Genomic DNA, 8,338 nt, shown 5'->3' on the forward strand with positions numbered 1-8,338 from the left:
CTGATTTGAATCAGTGAGCTGTTCAATTTATAGCTCTACTGATTTTTTCTGGAATCAAAGCAGAGCAATGGCTTTATTCGGATTTAAAAGCACAATAGTCAAGCCCATGTTTGTTGTTTCTCTCTATGAAAGTTCATAAGCACGTCTCTGCCAGGGTTGTCGGAACAGTGAAGCCTCATGTCATATCCAGTCAAACAAAAGAAACTTCTCCATGCTCTGCTATTCAGTGTGCCTGCTGTTTTGTTAAGAATGTTGTGCAATGGAGAGCAAATGAATGACATTCACAGCAGCGGACCCCAACATCACATCGGGTTTTATATTAAAGTTGTAAAAGTGTGGCAATGTGTAAAACCTGCTAAGAATTTCTTCCCGATAGCAAGTATCAAAGTATCAATCTTGAAAACCATTCTCAAATGCCATCAACTCACTGCAGGAGAAGAATGTATGCTTAAGAATGTGTGCTTTTTCTCTTCTCCTGCAGCCAGTGCCAGCACTTATTTAAAAATCTTCCATGCTGTACATGATTAACAGCTTGCCTTTTTTAAGAAAATTCCTTCCTAAAAAATGGTCCATAGCAGTAAACTTGTCACCTTCCAGTGATATTGACCTTTTTAAATTAAAATGATGGCACCTGCATGATTTTGGAAGCTCTGAAGATCACAGTCACTCCTGCACTTGATGCAGGACCCTACTTGACCACATCTTTATGATGCAAACTGTTTTCAGTTGCTGTTTAAAGTTTGCTATTTAACTGAAGTTGCCCTGTGCAAAGTGAGCTATCTTCAGCTGTCTGTCTCACAGAAAGCAGCAACCCACTGAAAGCATATCTTTTCTATAGGACAATTGCAGCCAACAGCATATGATGGATGTCAGAACACCTGCAGCAATTGTTTTCTGTGTAAAATCCCACTATCTTGATTCCTGTTAAAACTCAAGAAAAACAACAATTTAATCAAATTTGTTCCCTCCTGGATGGACACATTTAATACTACTTCTGTCTTTATGGTGAGTCCAATGTTTGCTGCAGGCATCTGTAAAATACATGACATTACACAATGTAGTCAGTGGAGGTTTACTGTAAGTCATCTTTAAGTGTAGCAGAGAGAAAATCTAGAAAAAAAATGGCAACAGGCACATTGCTAAACAGCAATAACAAGGACTTCTTCAAGGATCGGTTTTTATATCCAAAACAAAGTGGAGGTCTCGGGAGCATGTATGCAGGAAATCCAGCCCGATTTCATCCCGTATGATGCAGCATATGTAAGTGACTGTTCCAAGCCAACAAGAAAGAAGGTGTATTGTTCATTTTTATGTGAGGTAACAACCTGTTGACAAATAGGCTGATTTCATAAAAAAACTTCAAACGTCACTTTAATAGATTACATTTATCAATTAACAAAATGAAAAGTGAGCGACATGGGTTATGCCATGTAAGTTGCATATTTTGTCAGTCAGTCTAAAATCCAAGGATTTAAAAAATTACAACTATATAATACAAAGAAAAGCAGTAAACCCTCACATTCGAGAAACACCAAAATTGCTGGCAATGCATAGAAACCATTTATGAACTGTCGCCTTATTCATCCCATTTAAGTTTGCAGGCCTAATTGTACATTCAGTGTGTAATGTGGTTGTACCCTGTCACATCGCAATGTTAAAATACATTAAAATGCATTGTCGTCCGTTTCATCCTGTCATTTCATCCTGTTGAAATGAATTCAGCCATATTACATATATATCAGCCTCTGCTACCCACAGTCATACAGTTGCTGTACAGGCAAATCCACTCACAGGGTCAAGTAAGCATTCAGGAATTTTTTTTGTGATTGTTGACCACCTCTGTTCACATCCCTACACGTGCACAAATACACACAAACACAACGAGAGCCCAGGAGAATGATGACAAATGGTAGCAAGGTGGGTGGGGGGAACAAACTACAAAGACACAGTTGCTCTAATCAATATTTTGCTCGACGGTGACAGAGAGCCAAACACAATGTTGATTTCAGGAAAGCAACTGTATCTCCATAGGGTTCCCAACTGACATTCCTTGTCTCCTGGACTGAAATAACCAATCCATACACAGATGGTTTCACAAGTAGCAAAGGATTCCTGCAAGATGTCATGCAGAAAGACCACTAAAACAATATCTCAATAATTTTTTTTTTTACAATCAGTAACATCACAAGAACAACAACCCCAATACTAGTGGAACAACATCACATCACTGTGCCCTGATGCCCAAACCAACCTAAATTCCATTTTTTGACAGATTTTGCAGGATGTCAATGAAATTATTATTATCAATTATACATATACAAAGACCTTCCTCTGTATGGGCAAAAAAGAGACACATTCTAACACAAATGACCAAGAAATGAAAAGAGCTATAGGCCTAGGCCTAGTCACTGCACGTGTCCAACAAGCCTTATTTAGGCTACAGCCTCTTTAAAGAACTCATATTATGCAAATTTTTAGGTTCATAATTGTTTTTAGGGCTTGTGCCAGAATAGGTTTACATGGTTTAAAACACCATATTTTTGTCATATCGTACATTGCTGCAGCACCTCTTTTCCCCCTGTGTGTTCAACGCTCTGTTTTTGCTACCGAGTGAGGCATCTCTCTTCTATTCGTAGTGTGATCCAAAACAAAGCCGCTTCAGCTGGAAACCATGGCTCCATTTCAGCCGTGCATGTTCGAGCACAAGTCTGATCCCAAAACACAAGAAAAACAACCCCAACCAGCTTTGAAACCTAGACTGGAGCAAGACGTTTCAGTATGTTAAGTTATTAATTTGTAAGAAATTTCTATAATACGTAATGTTTTACTGTGCACTGTCTCTACATCATATTACTTTATGTCTATTGACTGCCTGGAGGGAATCTGCCTGGCTTGGTTTGAGGGCGTTCTACACTAGCTGCTAGGTGAGCATTATGACACGTGTTACATAGTGAAGCAGATAGGTTACGTAAGTAAAGACTGGACTACAATTGAGCTGTTTTCTGTAGGAGATGGTAACTTAAGGTGGGGTGGACTCTGGCCTTTTTCACTTTGCAAACCTATTACATGCAAAGGGGGCCTTTAATGTACACTTACATTTACTCATTTGGCAGATGCTTTTATCCAAAGTGAAATGCATTTGATGAACAACATACAAGCATCAGTAAAGTAAGAGATCTACTAGTAACAATAGACACTAGTTAGAGCAGTAATAATACTAGTAAGAACTATTGACACATACTGCATCAAAGGGACAGATACCTAGGGGCAGTGTTGGGAGTAACACATTACAAAAGTAAGGCAATTACAGTAATGTATTGCTTTTTGCTGTAACGCAGTAATATGACACATTACTAAAAAAAAATTGGTAATATTATACCCATATCTCAGTAAGGTGTGTTACAACGTGTTTTTGTCGTGATCCTGTCTGTGTGTCTTGTTTGGGAGTCTGGGTTTTAGTTCTATGTCTTTAGTTCATGTCTTGGTTGTTGCTCCTAGTTCTTGTGTGCATTATTTTGGTTTAGTCTCCTCTGTACTCTGTGTTCTAGTTCTGTGTTCTGGTACTTTGTAACATGTGTGTTTCTGTCTTTGTTGGTTATTCATTTTGCCCCATGTCTACCTGTCAACTCTCTCTCTGCCTGCCTGTGTGTGTGTGTCTCGTTAGTCCCATTAGTATCACCTGTGTTGCTCCCGCCCCGCTCGTTAGTCCGTGTGTGTATATATGCCTGCTCTTGTCTCCAGTCTTTGTGTATCTAATGTTGAGTGTTCCTGCATGTTCCTTTGGTTTCCCCGTTCTGGATTATTCCTGGATTACTTTTGTTTGGACTTTTGCCTCGAGCTCTATGGAAGCCTGTGCAGTTAAGTTTAAATAAATGTTTTCTGTTGAACTGAATCCTCCTGTTTGGTCTGCATTTGGGTCCACACCTCAGTCTGCACTCAGCCAACCCCTGACAGTTTTAACCTGAAATTAAGTGGTGTTTTGCTTTTTTAATAATTCACCAACACCGAGAAACACTTCAGCAACAGAAAAACAAAAACAAATCCATGAGTTAAATAGTTGGCCTGACATTATTTCCTGTTGCAGGGATCTGATGGTCGAGAGCTTGGCTCCTCCTAACAAGACGGTAACTCCTGTGATGGTTTATGCGCAAATAGATTTCTATAGGCTATGTGTTTGTGCTTTAACAAATTACGTTCATGATCAGGCTGCTGTCATTTCATCCTGACCAATTGGAGTGTCAGGAGATTCACATAATCAATGATGTTATGTTGCTGTACCTCCAGTGTCTTTCTTAATGGGGACCCATGCTACTAATAATCAGAAGGTTAATTATTATGACAAAGACCCACCAGATCCGTGGATAACTGCGCTAGAATACCACCTATGCGGCACATCTTATTATCAGAATAATAGGCCCATTTAAATAGCAGTGAAAGTAACAAAACACAACACAAAAGTAGTGTAACACAGTACAATTCAGAGACAGTAATATTGTAATTTATTTAATAGCACCAATTCATAACAAAAGGCATCTCCTTGCACTTTTTATATAGAGCAGGTCTAGACAGTACTGTTTACAGAGACCCAAGAATTTCCAATTCCCCAACAGTGTATGACAACTGCTTTATGAACACAGATTAGATATCATTCTCATTCAACATAAGGAAGAGGAAAGGAGATATTAGCTTAAAAAAGTTGAAAATTGAAATTATAAGAATTAGGATTTAGATTTGATAATGCAGACTGTATTTTATGTGTCTTTAGTTCTGGTTTAACATTGTGTAGGTCTGTTTTGCTGTAGAATAGTGACCTGACTACAAAAGTTGTTGTGTGGTATGGGGCACCCATGAACTGGTGTAATGAATTTGATTTATCATCATCTACAGACTGCACACATTAGTTAAAGAGGTGGTATTATGCTTTTTGTCTTTTCCCCTCTCCTTTATTGAGTTATCTCTTTTTTGTGCATTTAATAGGTTTGCAAAGTGAAAAAGCCCAAAGGGAGTTCCCATCTCCCACAGAAAGCTCTGCTCTGAACTGCTTGAAAACAGCTCGTTTGTAATCTAGCCCTTCACTTCCTTTCCTTGTGACGTCACAAGGAAAATGAGTCATAAAGCTAGCCAAGCAGCTAGTGGGGTCAGGCACGCCCTCAAAACAAGCTAGTCTAAGCGGAGGCCCTTTGATTTTAGTGAAGCCCCTTTTCCACTGCACAGTACCAGCACGCCTTTGTTGGTTTACCATTGTAGAAATGTTGTACCTGCTTCCAGGTACTTTTTTCGTATCACCTCAACTCCATCGAGGTTCCAAGCAAGCTAAGGGATACTAAAATGTAAGGTGAAAATACGACAGACTGCTGATTGGTCAGACAGAATATTCACTATTCACTGCATCGTCATTGCCTGCTCCAGACAGAGGCCAGCAACAGAAGGTTTTATATTTTACAGTTTTCATTTGTAATTTCATCACTAAATCCACTTCTGAGAAGTTTTGAGGTGAGAAATCAGCTGTGTAGATTTCGAATATTGACAGTTTTACGAGAAGTGATGGCGGAACAAAAATGTGCTTGAATATTTTCGGAGTTGAGGAGCTCCGCAAGTGGCTGCAGGGGAAGCCTGTGCCAACCACCCGCTCACAGAGCCCTCTGCTCCCGCCGTCACACACCCGCTGCAACAACAACGGCAGAGGAAAACACAGCTGTAAGGTTTTCACACCGCTTATCTGTCTTTACATTCTGAGTAATGTTGAAACGTTTTAACTTAAAGAGAAAGCTGTGTGGATCGCAGGTGTGTGTGTCGCATTGAACATTTCGTCGCGGCAGTTGTGTGAGGCGTCGCTATGACGACAAGCTACCTACTATCTCTGGGTACTATCTGCAATGGAAAACGGAGCAGGGACGAGTAGAGTCAAGCATTTTTTGGCAAGGTGGCATAGATCGTCAGAACACCAGCAACAGTTCAACATTTAGTCCTAAAAGACGATGCAACTCCGATTCTGTTTGGGCCTGGAAATTCATAATCACAACCTGTAAGTATGCTTTATTGGTTGTGAATTATATTTAAAATAAACGCAGCGTTGGCTAACACAGCTAAAGTTATAGCTATAATGCTAATGTTACACCTGATATGAAAGCTACTGAGCAAATGTTCAAATTGTTTGGCCAATTTTTATAAAAAAAATTGAGTTGAAATATGATGACTTTTGTAGTGGTTTATGGTACGATGTGGAACAATGATGTTGTGGACTTGAGAGTAACTTATACCATCTGCTAGGTTACGGTCGCAGTCTGAAGCGGCTTTGATTTGGATCACACTACCTTGTTTCTTACGACCCGCCCTTCTCTGCTTCTGATTTGCTAGTAGTCCTTACCTGGGAACTGCGCATGCGCAACTCCCTACAAAGATTTTGTACAAGTAAGATGCATCACTCTGTAGCTCAAGAGCAGAGCGGACAACACATAGGGTGAAAAGAGGAGCTGCAGCAATGTGCAGTATGAGAAAAATGTGGTGTTTTTTGAAAATTAAACCATGTAAACCTGTTCTGGTACAACCCCTAAATAAGATTTTGAACCTGAAAATGAGCATAATACCACCTCTTTAAATAAACAAGGACATTGTAAGCATTGTAAGATTTTAGTTTACTGAAGCCAGCGCCTATGCTCTTTTTGACCAAGAAATAAAGTTGACACCCACCCACCAAGAAATCACATTATTTGTTCTTTCCCGAATTACGCATTCAGATTCGGGTACATCCCTAGACCATTCAGCAGCACTGTACTTTAAAGGTATGCAGCTACATTTACCTTTTTTTCAGTGTTCCTTCAAACTGTAGAAAAGGCTGTAATATAATTCACAGTAGATGTCAATACTCTCCACTCTGTTCACCTGTCATGAGAAGTGTGAATCTTACTGCTGTTTTCAAGGAACAGGAGATTGAAGTAAGATGTGTCCCTACAGTAACTCATCTCTTAAATTCAAATATCAACAGCGCAGTGATGCATGTATCTTGCTTCATTATTGCAAAGGATCAAGTAATATTTTCTTGTTTCTTGTCTTTTTTGTTTCTTTCGTAGTCCATGAAATTTGGTAGAAAGATAGCCATCAGTCAAGTGACACATCTTATTGCTCATCTGGATCCAGAATATGTTTTGTAATTATAATTTATTTCTAATCGAAGTAAGACAAGGCTTTTTGGACATTTTCTAATGAATTAAGGCACATTAATGAAATTAATCCAGATACACATTATAACCTTCTATTCTATTATTAAAATAGCTCAAAAGCTGCTCTCCAAGTGCCGTCACCACATATTTCAGACCAAAATGACATGAGGAGTACCCCATGGGTCGGTTCTCGGGCCTCTACTGTGGAATTTATACATGCTTTCTGTGTCTGTGGTGGGGAGGGTGTCTGTCTGGCAGTCCACTCCTGCTTCTGATGCCAATTGGTTCCTGCACAAATGTTACCATCCAGCAATAAAGCAGGATCCACCAAGGCTCTTCACTCTTCAGGGGTACCGCTGTGGTCCGGCAGTACTTGTTGTTCCCAGAAGAGTGAGCTTGCTGTTCCGTCAGTCCAGAAATCCCTCCACCGCTGTCGCAAGATTTGAAGGGAAGCTCGTTCTTCAAGATACAGATTAACTTTTATTGTCATTCAAACTATACGCAGGACAAGTGCACAGTAGAAAAAAAATGATGTCACAAAATGTAATTGAAACATATTATAAGAACTGACAAAGAATAAAAAGTTTATTATATATTTACTGTATATTGTTTAACAGTTTTACTTGCTGTCCAGTTACTGTCTTTAGCCTTTAGTGTAAGTGTCTTTAGCTGTGCACTTACATGTATAGTGAGGGCAGAAAAGAGTGCATATGTTTCATATATTTATGTGTGAGCATGCATGTCCTCTGCGCCCTGTGTTTCATAAAGTGAGTTTGTACGCTTGTCAGCAGCCACGTTTTAATGACACTACACAGAGGATCAAATATTCATTATGAACTAAATATACAAACTGAAAAATAATTTCTTCTCTCTGATCATCTTTTTCACATGCATGTGCAAACTCAAAAACATAAACAGTAAGTTATGGCCACTGATCCGAGCTAGAAGGATAATGTTTGTACTTCTGGTCTACTCTGTCAGACACTACCCAGAGCTAGTCTGAGGGGATTCTCGTTCAGAGATGACAGCATAATTACCAAGATAGTGCTGGTTCTCATAGCAGTGTGTGACAGCCACGTGTTTTAGGCTATTTAAATTCCACTTGTTTTGCAATATCTTGTTCAATTCTGTCTTCTTACTGTAAAGTTTTGCAGGAACAATCAAATGATGACAGGGTT

General features: G+C 39.4%; 1 long non-coding RNA gene across 1 annotated transcript; it reads left to right on the plus strand.

Annotated features, from left to right (window-relative positions):
- Nucleotides 1-4,084: 4,084 nt before the first annotated feature.
- LOC119917549 lies at nt 4,085-7,994 on the plus strand. Its single transcript, XR_005447296.1, has 3 exons — nt 4,085-4,124; nt 6,738-6,782; nt 7,403-7,994. It is a non-coding gene; the product is annotated as an uncharacterized LOC119917549 (long non-coding RNA).
- The last annotated feature ends 344 nt before the right edge of the window (nt 7,995-8,338 follow it).

The sequence above is a fragment of the Micropterus salmoides genome, unplaced genomic scaffold (genome assembly GCF_014851395.1).
Source record: "Micropterus salmoides isolate LMB-PRFRI ecotype aquatic unplaced genomic scaffold, ASM1485139v1 Ms_hic_scaffold_22, whole genome shotgun sequence".
NCBI classification, from domain to species: domain Eukaryota; kingdom Metazoa; phylum Chordata; class Actinopteri; order Centrarchiformes; family Centrarchidae; genus Micropterus; species Micropterus salmoides.